Source organism: Meleagris gallopavo, chromosome 23 (assembly GCF_905368555.1).
Source record: "Meleagris gallopavo chromosome 23, MGAL_WU_HG_1.1, whole genome shotgun sequence".
NCBI lineage: Eukaryota > Metazoa > Chordata > Aves > Galliformes > Phasianidae > Meleagris > Meleagris gallopavo.
Window position 1 is genome coordinate 6,844,043 of NC_139426.1, and position 14,016 is coordinate 6,858,058.

Here is a 14,016-nt window from a genome sequence, read left to right on the forward strand (position 1 = left end):
CGCCTCCCCGCCCCGCCGCTCTCAACTTGCCGTGCCCTTTCTCAAAATGGCGGCCGCCAGCTTCACCCCGCGGCCGCCCTGCCCGGGTGCCGGCTGGGTCGCGCGGTCACGTGGCGGGCGGCGGGCCGTGAGGGCGGCGCGGTGCCGGGCAGCGCGCCGGGTTCGTCCGCTCCTCCTGGCCGTGCCGCGCGGTCGGCTCCCGTGGGGCCCGGGGTCTCCCGGGGTCGGTGCCGCTTACGTACGGGATGGCGCCGGAGGGCCGGGATCGGCGGCAGCGGGGTGAGCGGGGCCGGTGGGCGCGGGCGGGGAGGGAGAGCTGTGGGGGGGGGAGGGGGAGCGAGCGTCCTCCCAACGGCGTCCTGTTTCGCAGTTCTTGTCCTCAGTCTGATTTCTCTCTCCTCTCCCCGGCCGAATCCCCCGATATAACAATGCGTCTGTGATCGCTGTGAGCAAAGTCTGAGAAGGAGCTGGATTTCAATTCGTGCTGCTTTTTTTCCCCTTACTCTCTCTCCCCCCACACGTCGCCATGCGGACATTATCTGCTAATTGTGCTTTCAACGGTGATTACTTTTCTCGTGATTCTAATGCTGTGAATTTCTCAGTGGTTGCTGAGACGAAGGTAATGATAAATACAGGTTTTAGCACTATTGTACCTAGGAATAGAAAATGCCCAATAGCTAATCACGTTCTGCTGCAAAAAAAGAAAGCATAGTCCCTTTTTAAAAAAGCAAGAGACAGAGTGCTTCCCCCCAGAAAAGGGAAAAATCCCCAAATGCTTATGCTGAGTTAACACTGAGAATGAAGAGTGGCAGCTTTGCTTCTTCCCTTCACTACTCGTTTTGGTTTGAAGTACAGAGGAAAGGATGCTGAGCCATGCTGGAGCGGTGTGCCTGCCTGCATCGTGTGGCAGTGAGCAATGCAGAGAATTTTATAAGGTCTCTGTGATGTTTGTCTCCTTCCTAGATGGCACCGAGTCCTCTGAGATGCGCTACGGAAATGATGAGAACGACTTCTGAGGCTGTGAGCGGTGGCTGATGAGAGAAGCTAAAGAGAGGAACCTCAAAATTGAACAGATTGGTAAATCCAAGCCTTAGGGTTTATATGCCCTTTGTTCTAACAAACACGTCTGGCCCTTAATTACTTTAACAGACCGATGTTTTTATGTGGCACCAGACAAGGTAGGGCAGCTCTAGGACTTGGTATGCTTGCATTGGTGCTTCTCTCAGACTGTTTGTGCGTTTCTGTAGTAGCATAACATCCTAGGCAGTGGCTTCCCAATAATCTTCTCATGTCAAATGATGTTAATGCTTAGACCTGGTCACAGTGGTGCATATAAGTGATTTATCGTTAGGGCTGCATGTCTGAATTTTCACTGTCTGCAGTGAAGCTTCTCAAGTTACGGATCCCATCCCACTGGGAAAGTCTGCCCTTTCTGTTGCAGTGTGGGCAGGTACGTACAGTGTCCATCTCTTCTGGAGTGTTTCCCTTCCTGTTGCTGACTGTTTCAGTCGGTGTCGCTCCTGCACTCTGGTAGCGTTGATGCTTGAGAAATGGGCCTTGGAACACGGGATCCTTAGTTTGTTGTTTTTTTTTATCTGAAGCTTTTATTTTGAACTTTGTAAGTCAGTGTATGCTAAGGAGGGCACTTTAAAGGAAGCTGCAGTTGAACCGTACGAATCCATCTTCTTACTGGGTGGGAAAGAGCTTATTTTGTAAGTCAGAGATCCAGAATCCCTTCAGATTCTCAAGTGAAGTTCCAGTGGATATGATGCCCCTTAATTATTGATGTACAGCTCCAGGCTTTCATTACATGGTCTGATCTACTTTTTCCATAAAGTAAGAGCTCTTTCACACCAGGTAACACTGTGCTGCCACTGTTTCCATTCCTGCACACCCCTCTTTGGAAGCTCACTTCCCTTTGAGTTATGTTATGCTGAAGTGGAATCTTAATATAAGTTCTACTGCATTCATTATTCACGTCCTTGTTGCTGCTTTGAGGCTCAGAAGGAAATGCATTTCCTCTCAAAAGAAAGTAAGGGTTAAGCTGAGTGTGAAGAAAACTGCTGATTCTTTGTTCCTCTCCATGCCCAACTTTGCAGAAATTGGGTCCCTTCTGCTTAAAATCAGTCGGTGGCTATTACAAAAGTTCTTTTAGTTTCTGTATGCTGTATAAGGTCAGTTGTGTTATTTGTCCGTGGCAGCATCTGTAGCTATTTCGTTCAGGGATTAGTTTTAGCAGAACAATACAGAAAATGGTACAACAGTTAAATGTGACGTGACATTAGGAGGGAAAACCCTTTGGAACTTAAGTGTCTTTCACGAGGCTGGCAGAGATAACATTCTGCCTGCTCCTGAAAAGTGGGACTGCTCTCCTCTGAAACACTTCATCCGCATTTATATGTAGGGGTGTGTGATGCACTTGCAGTCTGTTAAAGTGATCTATGGTCAAAGTTTATAGCAGGACAGGTAAGCAGGAATTTTATAGAGAAACTTCCTTAGGCACTGAGCTAATAAACTTTGATCAGCTGCAAGAGGCTTTCTGAGAAATAGCAATTACAATGCTCGCATAACTAATTTTTCTATGGTTGTTTTATTCCTGATTTGCCTACGATAGGCAGGAGCTGCACCTCAGCGAGTTTGTAGTGCACGAGGAAACACGCATTACAGACTTTAATGGCATAGACACGTTTTACAGACGGACTTGCATTACTCACTTCCACCACTCTGTTTTCAGAGAAGCTGGTGAGCTCCAGAAGCTCACTGGGGCTTTGATGACCTTTGTGTTCCGACAGTGTCTGGGTTCTCAGTTCCCATGTGGCTACGATGGCAGTGCAGTGTTTGGGAAGCGTGCAGCCAGCTGACTTGTTCTTCTCGTGCTGGGTTCTGTCGCACGGCGGTCGTGTTTTGCAGAGGTGGACTGCATCTGATGGCTGACTTGTGGATAGAAACGTGTACGCTGTGCTCGTTACCTTTGTATTATCAGCAGCCTTCATTAGGAGGAGGTCTCGTGAAGGAAAGGAGCTTGGTTGTGTGCTGGTCACTGTCAGCGAATGGCTCTGCAGCTCCTGCAGCCCACCCAGCGTGCCTTTTGCAGCTGAGCTTGTTGTCAAGGCGTGCACAAAGAGCCGAGTTGGGTGCTAAGGCGTAAATGCAGCTGCGTGTTTCAACTGGGGCCTTGTGCTGCATCTCGCTGTTGATAATAAATATGTAAAGCTGGGCCTAAGGCAGTACAAGACTGTGCTGCTTCTCCTTTAGCACGCTAAGGTTACTGCTGTAGGTCACCAAGGGCAATATCAGGATGAAGCTTTGCTTTAGCAAGCTGTGGAGGAGGCGTGACGTACGTAAAGCTGGGTTTACTTGTGCTGCTGTGTTCTAAAGGGATAATCTTGTACTCATGCGAATGCTGTGGTGTGTTACAGCTTGCTCTGCAATGCAAGCTTTTCTGTTCTACTGGTATTATCCCAAAGCACGTGTGCTTTTCACTTTCAGTTTGGAGGAGAGGAATTACTGCAGCTGTTTGTCCTTCTAGGCTCTGAGTTTTCTTTTTGTGACAAGTGCTCTCCTTCATATCTCGGGCAGGCCTCTCTATCCTGGGACAAAGCCAGTGCCAACCGCCTGACCAACTCAGCAGGAACCGCGGGCTGTGGGAGATTGCAGCGCCTTCAGCGATGGAGCAGCGCAGGATGTTGGGCTCGGATCCCAAAGCAAACCTGCGTGAATGGAACGTGAGCTCCTCAGTGCTGTGCACTGCTGATAGCTTTTACAGCTGTGTGCGTAAGGACTGCCTAAGGACTGCACAGCACATCCATCTGCTGCGTCAGGGCAGGAGAGAACCTGCAGCTGTCTGCTCTGTCAGTCTGAACTCCGGAATGCTGAGGTGTGAGGACAGCTGTCCTTCACCGCTTTGAGAAAAATGCTGTGCAAGTTGGAGGGCGTTTTTGAGTGACGTTTTCACCTTGGCCTAAGCAGCTGAGTTCAGGTGTCGTTCAGATTCTGAAGGTCTATTCAAATAGGGGATGTTCTTAAGAACCAGCATGAAAAACACAGGAGGAAAAGAACATAAAGGTAATCTCGCTGTGTGTTTCTTAGGGTCTCTCTCAGGTTGTTTGTCTCCAGTTACAAGGAATAGATGTGAGGGTTTTGTTATCTGGGGCATCTAAACAACTTTCTGAGACTCCAGTCTAAGAAAGAGACTAGCAAACAGACTTTTTTTTACTTTCTCTCCCAGCTGCTTTGGTTGGGAGGTACAGCTGGAGGCTGTAACCCTCAGTTGCTCGTTTCATTTAATGTGCAGCTTTTTGTGGTGATACAGGCAGAGAATGTATTGGTTTTTCTTTATTAAGTTCTCAGCGCTGGGAATTGGTTCAGGAAGCGGATTTGCTGTCTTTCCCTTTCCTGTGGGTTTGTTCTGTCTGTTTTGTGGGGGGAAGGAGGGAGGTTGCTTGTTGGGTTGTTTTCCCTTGTTTTATCTGGGAAAATTCTTTTTGCATTGCAAGATGTGTTTATTTTTAGCCAGCAAGCTGTTTGTTTCTCTGCGGTGTGGTGGAGAAGAAGAGGTGTAGATCGCTGTGCAACTTCTGTAGTGCTGTGCATGTGAACAACAAACGCAACCAACCGGTTTTCCCAGAATGACTGTGTGCAACTCAGCAGTGATTGCTATGAAGGATTCCCCTTTGGTCAGTGTGTGCCAGTGACAGCACAAGAGCCTCAGGGTGGGCGCTGCCCTGTTTGGGTGACAGGTAGGAAGTTTGCATCCCTGTATTGTCAGAGACCTTTCCTGAGTCTTTTTTCCCTGGGTTGTTATTTTTGGTAAAACATGAAAGCAGTTCTGTGGAAAGTCTGATAAATACCTTAAAGCAAAAGGAGGCTTAATTCAATAGGAAGCAGAAAGATCTAAAAGCAAGCAAATTTGACCGCTAGGTATGTGCAGAAATAAGCTACTGCCTGCTGCAGTTATTGCTATTAGAGTGCTTTGATCTGAAGTGCCTGCCGAGGTTCGTGTGCTTTCCATGTCCTTTTTTGCTCGTTTTATTTTATCCTTAAGCAGACATTTGATACCTTTCAGTTTGAGAAAATAGAATGAAGTACCTCCGTATTCTTGTCCCACTTGAGATTGTTGTCCAAGTCAGCACTTCTTGGTGCGTGGGAAAAGGAAATACTTTGTCATGCTGTCTTCTGAAAACGTGGCTTGGCAACGACTGTGCAGTTCTTGAGTAGCCTTGTGCTGTCTGTGCCGCAGCCCTGCAGAGAGGTGGCACGTACAGTGCCATTAAGATGAAGGCAAATGCCTTAATTTTCACTCTTCTGCTCGTTACTGCGTGTGTAACAGCGGTCAAGAAAACGGCTGTCACGTCATCTGAACAGTTCAGAGCTAGAATTTGTTTTGGAAATGTGGTTACTTTATGTTGGAAATACTTTTTGTATGTGAAATTAATTAGCTCAGACTAGAAAGCACAGATATTTTTACTAAGATGCAATTATTTTCTACTGATTTCTGTTCTATTTCAGCTCAGCGTAGTTTACTCAGCCAGGCTGGTTGTACGTGTGAGCGGACGGACGCTTCGAAGGGGCTGGAAGCTCTGCACTCTGACAGATGGCCCAGGAAACCTTACTGCCATAATCAAAGCTATGGTAATGCACATCAACAAAAGCAGAATAAACAAAGGAAGTGTTCTGTTCCAAACTTTGGCTTACGCCATATCTGTGAATATCCTGTACAGTGCTTTTGTAGCTGTGTTACCGAGACCAGCAGAAGTCTTTTTTTCTACCTAAACTCATAAATGAACTTAATTTGATTACACGCTGGAGGAGGAATTTGTGTTTTGTTTTTTTTTTTTATTGGAAATACATAGAGTTTGTATAATAGCAATCATCACTGAGACAGTGGAATAAATAGTTGCCGGTTGATCCTGTGTTGCTTTTTATTGTACGTGCACAGTATGTTTTTCAAATGAATATTGGCGTCTGATAGATTCCAGTAATGTCTATTCCTTCTGCTCCTTTCTTTATTCAGACACTTCATCACTCTCAATCTGTCAGGCTTCCCCTGCCTCATTTCTCATCTTCGCCTCAGCGAGCAGCTTTCTACCTCAGAGTCCTGTGCAAGTATGCCTTGAATACATTTGGTTGCCCTTGTAAAGTGAGTTGCACTGTTTCTTGTGCATGCGCACAAATGATGACAAGATACCGAGAATCCAGAACTGCTGCCTCCAGTGCTGGAGGTTCTGTGCCTGACAGAGTCTTAAACATCCTGCTTTTCTTCTCACCGTAAGACACAATGGTAGAACTGAACTGGTGGGATTAGTACCTCCAGTCTATTCATGTATATTGAAGGAAAAAATAGCTGGAACAGAGATGCCATTTGGTTTATCCTTAGGGTTTATTCCAAGGCTGCGTGCTCTGAAATGCTGGTACAGTTTGAGTGTCGGAAGTGGCCATGACCTTTCTGCTGCTATCAGTTCATTCTGGGGGAATAACTGCAGCTGACTGCAGCGTTGGTTTTGTTGTTCCATCCCCACAAAAGATATTCTGAGAATCTGTTTTTTTCTGTTCCTATTATTAGTATTACTGCATTATTAGGATGATGGCTCATTGATGATGTACGTAGATTGCTCTGAAAGGAATGCCTCCTATTTATTTCCATAGAAATGACAACAGATACATAGAGTGAGTTCTCAGCTACAAAACTCTGTTTTTCAACGTGGTCACCACCATTAGCTATGCTTTTTTTCCAGTGTTGAACGAGTGCCTGCATGCTGTGCTTGTTTAAAAAGAAAAAAACAATCTGGCTGTTTGGGTGGTTTGTCTTTTGCATCGCTGTTGCCACTGCTGAAGCCTCACTGTGCTCACATCCACGTGTTGGTCTTCATAAATGCTCTGTTCAGTGCGGAGGAGTTCAGTGACAGCCCTGTGCTCCGTGTGCACCTCCACGTCAGGTGCTGTGCTGTCATCCTGGCCTCTGCTGCCATCTGTCGCCTGGCTACAAAATGAACTGAGCGCTGGCAGGAAGGTTCAACCTCTGCTGTGTCCACCTGTGACGTTGTGGCCAGCATTATAAAATAGGAGGCATTCCTTTTGGATCAGCCCTTGCATAGTTATGAAAAATTAAGGTTTGTAATGGCTGGCTGAGTAAATTGGTGGCTGCTGGAGAGATGCACAACCCTAAAATAACAGTAGTTAGACACTGATAGCTTTCAAGGCCAATTTAAATAATGTGGCTGTATTGGGTTATTTATTTATTTAATGTTATCTTTCATTGTCGTATTTCCTGAAAAGTCTTCAGGTCTGGCATTCTAGGCTTGATTTTGAATCTGCAAACTCTAGTATTCTCGAGCAACTCCATCCTGTGAGTGGATTAGTTTTCATAGGCCATTGTAAAACTGCTTTTAAGAATTGGTATTGCAAGAAATGATTCTTGAGGTCCCTTCCAACCCAGGCCATTCTGTGATTCTGTGACTAGGAAAGGCGTTACAACGGAGGTGTGATGGTGGGAGGACTGGCACAGCAGAGAGGTACTATAAAGGAAGGGAAGAAGATTGCTCCCCCATATCAGAAGATTCCAGGTGCACAGGAAAAAGCATCAGCAAGGAGGGATCTCCAGAAAGAGATCCTTCCCCGGCTGCAGTCAGCCCTTCCATGAGCTCTGAGAGAGGTGCAGCCAGGCTCCAACCCTTCCATCACACAACTGAATTGCCTTCACCTGCACTCCTAGGGCTGAGCAGCTCCTTTCTGCAGGTGCTCCACCAGTGGTTCAGGCTGGGACTCAACAGATCCCATGCATATGTGAAAGATTTTTTCTTTTTTTTTTTTTCTTTTTTCTAGGGAGATTGAAAAAGCAAAGAAGTTCTCTGCCCTTGCTCCTGCCCTTTGTTCCTGCCTCCACCTGCCACCAGCGTGCAGCCAGGAGAGGAGGGGCGCTCAGGAGCACGATGGGAGCCCTTCGTATCTGTTGAGTCTCCTGACCTTCCAGCTCTGCAGAGACATCTCGTGTCTCAGTGACAGTCTGCAGCCCCCACAGCCCCCCGACCCGGCCCCAAAGGCCCGCTGCCTCTCTCTCCCCCCACGCACACAGATGGGCCCGCTGGGCACCGGCACCGCTGTCCCACCAGCGGATTCGTCGCCCGGCCCGCAATGAGTCTGTCAGCACCGCGTGTTTATTTCGAGAGTGCCGGCCCGGGTGCCCGGTGGTTTCCATAGGAGGAAGAAATGTTTCCCGAGGAGGGCCCTGGCACACACTGCCCCGAGGAGCGGCGCACGCTGATGTGTGGAATCAGACTCTGTGACCACAAAGCAGTTATAAAAGCAGGTGTGTTTAATCAGGGCTGCGACTCCGGGTGCAAGGGGGAGAGCTGCTCCTAACTCGCACAGCGTCAGGAAGAAGTGCTGCAGCGAGAGGCCGAACTGATACGTGATCAGTAGTTTCCAGGAATTGGGATCCACGTTCCTTACGTTCCGAGAACCCAGCAGCACGCGGCCCCCCCTCGCGCGTGCGCAGTGAGCGGTGAGGGTCTCCTCCTGGTGGCCGTGGGATGCAGAATCCTCATCTTCCCCGCGGAGGCTCGCAGTCTTTCTCCCTGTTCACTTCTGACCCTGCGGGAGGGGCAGCCCCCCCAGCCCCGTTTCAGCTCGCCCTGCGGACATCGAATCGCCTCGCTGCCAGGCGTCCTCGGGCTGTTCTCCAACCCTTCTGTTTGCGGCCTTCAGCCCCTCCTTATCCCAGACCCGGAGTCTGCCATCCCTTATTTTTCTGTCATTCTTGCTCCTACAAGCTGTCTCTAACTCCTCCCTCTCCCCCCATCCTTAGTCCCTGCGAAGCCCTTTCCTCGCGTTTTTACTACGGGGCCCTTCTCGCCCTTCAGCACCGGCCCGCACCGCCGTACCGGACAGCCGCGCAGCAGGCGCGGGCTGCGGCCCCGCACGGCCTCCTGCACGCCCCGCCTCGGCCTCTCCTATTGGCCGGCCCTGCCGGTTCGGTCATCTCATTGGCTGCCGCCGGCACCGCCTGTTATTTGCACGGCCCGCCCCTGTTTCCGGGAGAGCCCCGTCCGCCCCTTCGCCTCCGCGAACCCGATTGGCTGCCCCGGCTGTCATTTACGGCTTGGGCGGAGGGGCGATTGGGTGAACGAGGCCACGCGGGGTGCCGGCCCTGCGCGTGCGCGGTCCGAGGGAGGGCGGGTTCCGGTAACGGGCGCTCGGGGACGTGAGGTCACCCGGCGCGACGCGCAGCGGCCGGGGTTGGCGTCACGTGACCCGGGGAGCCGGCGGTACGGGGCCGAGGAAACGCGGGTCCTGGCGGGGCTGGGCGGTGGGTCACGTAGGGCCGGGAAGGGAATCCGAGGCGTCCTCCTGGAGCTGCGGGTGCCGGGACGCGTTCTGGGGGCCCCGTGGGGCCGGGAAGGGGTGCTTTGCTATTGGAGACAAGCCGTTCCGTAAGGAGCGCTGGGTGATGCTGACTGACGCCATCCCTTGTGAGCGTGCTCTATAGAAAGCTGCCCTCTGTGGGAGCGAGGAAACGAAACGCGGTGATTCAATACTGCCGGGTTGTTACGGGGTTCCTGCAGTCTGGGATTCTAGTCTGAGGATTGCATGAGGACGCTACGAGGATAGCAGCTCCTGTGAGTGTAAGTTCTGTTATGTCAGATTCTGTGATTGGTTCCCAGTTCCAGATTCTTTGATTCTGTGATGATTCTGGGCTTCAAATGTGTGGTGGTGACTCTGATTCCTCACTAAGAGTACAGACCCCCAGACTTGTAGCTACGCAATGCGATGCGTTTCCACATCCACCCCTGTGCACAGTGTGTGGCATAGTTCTGAGTGCCTGACAAACCCAAGCAAAATCAATTTCTGTAGGTTATTAAAAACATATATCTTTTTTTGCTTTAGTTTCTGCTCCCTGTTCCATTTATTTACGTTCTCCCTTGCTTCATATGTAACTTCCAAACTTGGCATTTTGCAAATAATACCTTTTCCCCCTTTCATCCTTCGATGGCTCCTGATGGTCCCTTGTTTCTCAGTTACAATGGGCTCTCAGTGTCATGAGCCCGTTCGCGTAAGAATTTGGGAGTGGCGTTCACTCCATGAATCTTATAACAGTTAGCGTTCCTCGTTGCTGTCATGCAGACTTCACCAACTTACAACAGATAGATACAGCTACAATGTACACTCCTAAGGAGGAAGCAGGAATGCATTTTTTGATGAGCACAGATATGCTGTAGTAGATGTAACAGTGACTTAACAAGACTGGAGATGGCTGGATGCACTTGGTTATTTTCCACCTAGAGGACAGGTTACACACACCTACAGCACACAGCTCTCCTGCTGTGTCGTGAAGATCAGAGCGAACCCCATGGCTGTCTGAACTCTTCAAACCACAGAGGTCAGGTTCCTCAGCACAGCTGGATCCACTCCTAGTCCCAGATGCGTTCAGGAGTTTGTGCCTAAGGGATCTCTTTTTTTTTCTTTTTTTCATCTTTCTTTCATTCTTTTTTCATCTTTTTTCATTTTTTTAATTTTCTATTTATTTTGTTTTATATTTTTTCTTTTTTATCATAACTATTGCTTAAACCCCCCTTAAACCTTCCCTACCCGCCCCATTCTTTCTTTTCTCCCTTACCCTCACCTCCCCCCTTGCTGTAGCCTACGATTCCCTTGCCTACTCTTCTTACCTGAGCTGCTGTCCCTTCCTTTACCTACCTGAGCTGCTTCTTCCTAAAATTACTTAGCTGAGCTCCTGGCCCCTCACTTTCCTACCTGAGCTGCTTCCCCCTAACTTACCTCCCTGAGCTCCTGGCCCCTCGCTACGTACTCTAGCAGATGTTTTCTCACTTAGCTTCCTTACTGCTTGGCTCGTGTCGCAGTTGCTTGAGATAATCGGTGAACTGAGCTCCTCCTCCTCACCTTCTGCCATCGTTTGCTTCCAAAGCCTCCGTGCTTGTCTGTGAGCTGCTGTCCTGTGCCAGCACGGCAGAAATTAGCTCAGCAAAAGCTGGCGAGTGTTGTGCTTTAAATGGGCCGTGTGAGTTCCTGGTGAAGTTCAGAGCAAACAGGGCTGCTCTTGTAGTGCTACAAACGAATAGATTGGCTTGGCTGCCTCTTGAGTTGTGCGCACGCTTTCCATGGCGTGAAAAGCTCTCCTTTGTTTTGCAGCTTTCTGTCAAACACTCGCCTTTGTTAATTCCAGGACAGCCTTCATCAGGGGTCCGGGATGTGGTGTGATCTCTGGGAACTAAGCAGCACAAGGAATGTTGCTGCTGTCCCAGTGCATCAGCTGCACTGCACATGCCTATGACTCTTCAGAGTCGGGGGAAGTTGTTCACAGAGGGAGCTGAGGCCCTGGCACTGCTGCCCAACAGGCCGTGGTGCCCCATCTCTGCAGGTGCGCTCGACTCAGCTCCCATTGCAGTGAGTGGAGACAAAGGGAGGGACAACACAGCCGATGCTCAGCACGCGGGGGCATCGGCAGCAGCAGCGGTGCTCTCGGCTGGCTGCAACCACCCCGACATCCCCAGCTGCCGGACTGCCGGCAGCACTGCGGGGAAACCTGCCGTGCTGCAGCGTGTGCCCAGTGCCTCCGGTCCTGCTGTGGGCACCGCAGGGCGCAGCCCGGCTCCGTCCTCTCCTGCGGGGACCGACGGCCGTGCCCGGGATCCCCCCGAGCTCCTCTGCTGCAGGCTGAGCCGCCCCAGCTCTCCCGGAATCCCCGCCCCAGCCGTTTCCCACCCAGTGCTGAGGAGGGGAGGGGATTTTGGGGGGAGGAACGGGGCAGGTGGTTGCAGTCCTATGACGCGGCCATTTGCGGTGCCCCGTCCTTGCACTGAGGTGGGCACGGGGATGGGGGGTCTTTGGAGCTGCAGAATTGACCGCAGGCCGAAACACAGAAAAACGAACGCTGAACATTTAATCGTTTACCATTCAGAGCAACAAACGGAGAAATGACCGCGTTCCCAACCAGCTCCCAGCCTAACAGTCATTTCCCCCTCACGGCTTCCCTCCTCGGGGCCAACACGAAGCGGCTCCACGTCGGCTTCACGCAGCTCCGGGAGCTGCGCACGGGGACCGACCGACAGACGGAAACCGGCACGTGGGGACTGCAGCTGCGGGGCAGCAGCTCAGCGCAGCGCTGCTGATCGGAGCCGACGAGAAGCGAAGCGCCCGCCTGACTCCGTGCCGGGCTGCAAGGCGCCTCGACCCGCGCGATCGCTGCCGCTCTTTCGGGGCCGCCCGGCTCAGCCAGGAGCCGCTCCCGGACACCGGCCGGGTCCCGCCGCTCGCGGTCAGCCGCCGCTTCTCGCAGCCCGGCGGCGCAACGACGGAGGACGGCTCGCTTCCGACGGGGGACGGACGGGGCCGGCGGCGGTGCCCCCGCGCCGCCTTCCCCCGACCGCCCGGCGTCCCCGAGGCACGGCGCGGGCGGCAGCGAGGACGCGGGGCGGCGGAGCGCCGCTTTCCACGCACAAAGTTCCCCGGCTCCGCCATCGCTCCGCCACCATCGTGCCGAGCCCCGTCCGCGGCCGCCATTGGCGGAGAGCCCGCGCTCGCCCCCCCTCCTCCGCGCTGCCATTGGTCGGTCCGCCGGATGGGGCGGGCGCTGCGCGCGGGGTCGTTTCCTCTGGCGTTGTCGCGGTCGTTCCGTCATCACCGCGCGCGTCCCGCCTGGCCCCGGCCGGCCCGGCTGCCCGCGGCGCCGCCCGCCCGCGCGTGCGCCCGCTCCGCTTCCAGGGCCCCGGGGCGGCCGGGCCCCGGCTGGGGCTGCGGGAGGACGACGAGGAGGGCGGGGACGCGGGGGACCGCGGCGAGGCCGAGCCCGCGCCCGCGCCGCCCCGCTCCGCCCTCCCTTTCCCGGGCCGATCCTTGCCGGCGCGAGGCCGGCGCTGTGCGGGGCGGGGCTGAGCGCGGGGCGATCGCCTCCTGCTGCTGCCGGCTGCGCTGCTGCCGGTGCGAGCGGGCTTCTTGGATGATGAACCGAGCCTTTCTGACCTGAGCCCCGCACACATCGCAGTCCCCAGCCTGGATTGTGACCCGGTGTCTTTCCAGTGCAGCCCACCCCAAGCGCAGCCCGAGTGCCCGGACAGCAGCACCTCCATGAGGAGCAGGTCGGCATCGCTGAGGAGCAGCCGAGCCTCTTGGAGGAGGACTTAGAATCGGGCAGCCGGTCCCAGGCAGCGGGCAGCACACACAGCTGTGATGCAGTCACACTTGTGTGTGTGAATTCTGGGCTTGATTAAATCCAAACAAATCTCTATGCCATGATGAGCAAAGCGTGCTATCAACCAAACGAGGTCAAAATATTCTTTCTCACCCTTCGCTTCCCTTTCCTGCACTTGAAGCAGCAACCCGCTGATCATCGGGGGCTCAGTTTGCCATCAGAGATTGTCAGTGGTCATCTGAAGGCTTTGTTGGCTGTCAGAGGGCTCCACTGATCACCAGAGATCTTCACTGACTGTCAGAGGGCTTCATGAATCAACAGAGGGTGTCATGGGTCATCGGAGAGGAGATTTGAGGTGCCTAAGGGAGGGGATTTGGGGACTCCATGTTGGGTGGTGACGGAGGGGAACTGGGAGTGAAGGAGGAGGGCTGAAGCAGATCCAAGTGAGGGGCAATTGGCTGCGATAAGGGAGGGGGTAACAGGAGAGTGACCTGGAGACATGGTGTGTGCGGAGGGGGAACAGAGGGTGAAGGGTTTGGCAGGAAGTGGAAGGAGGAATTGGGAGCGAGCAGAGGGAGGGTATTGGGGCTGCTTGGCAGCATGGGGAGCTCCGTCCTTGAGGGTTTTGGAGGAGGCAGCACAGAGGAGATGGAGAGATCCACGGGTGCAGGACGTGGGGCGCGGGGCATGGAGCTGGGGACCCCTCCCAGCACTTCGGGGCGGCCTGTGCCAGGCAGGGACAGACGTCAGCGGTTCCTGCTGAGCGTGGGGACAAGGACACAGACACACAGAGGGTGGCTTTGCTGAGGTCTTTCTTGATCACTGGAGGATGTCAGTGACCATCAGGGTCTTTGTTCTTCTTCAGAGGACCC

At 52.8% G+C, this 14,016-nt stretch overlaps 1 long non-coding RNA gene across 12 annotated transcripts; it reads left to right on the forward strand.

The window, feature by feature from the left end:
• The first annotated feature begins 100 nt into the window (after positions 1 to 100).
• LOC104915542 (uncharacterized) lies at positions 101 to 11,162 on the forward strand. 12 transcript variants are annotated; one of them, XR_014887820.1, is made up of 9 exons: positions 101 to 279; positions 964 to 1,077; positions 1,352 to 1,857; positions 3,580 to 4,739; positions 5,509 to 5,631; positions 6,014 to 6,105; positions 7,276 to 7,345; positions 7,460 to 7,734; positions 7,822 to 9,862. It is a non-coding gene; the product is annotated as an uncharacterized LOC104915542 (long non-coding RNA). The 12 variants fall into 12 exon arrangements; XR_014887819.1 differs by having other exon boundaries at positions 1,352 to 1,836; XR_014887826.1 differs by lacking the exon at positions 1,352 to 1,857 and adding an exon at positions 11,146 to 11,162 and having other exon boundaries at positions 106 to 279; positions 7,822 to 9,620.
• The last annotated feature ends 2,854 nt before the right edge of the window (positions 11,163 to 14,016 follow it).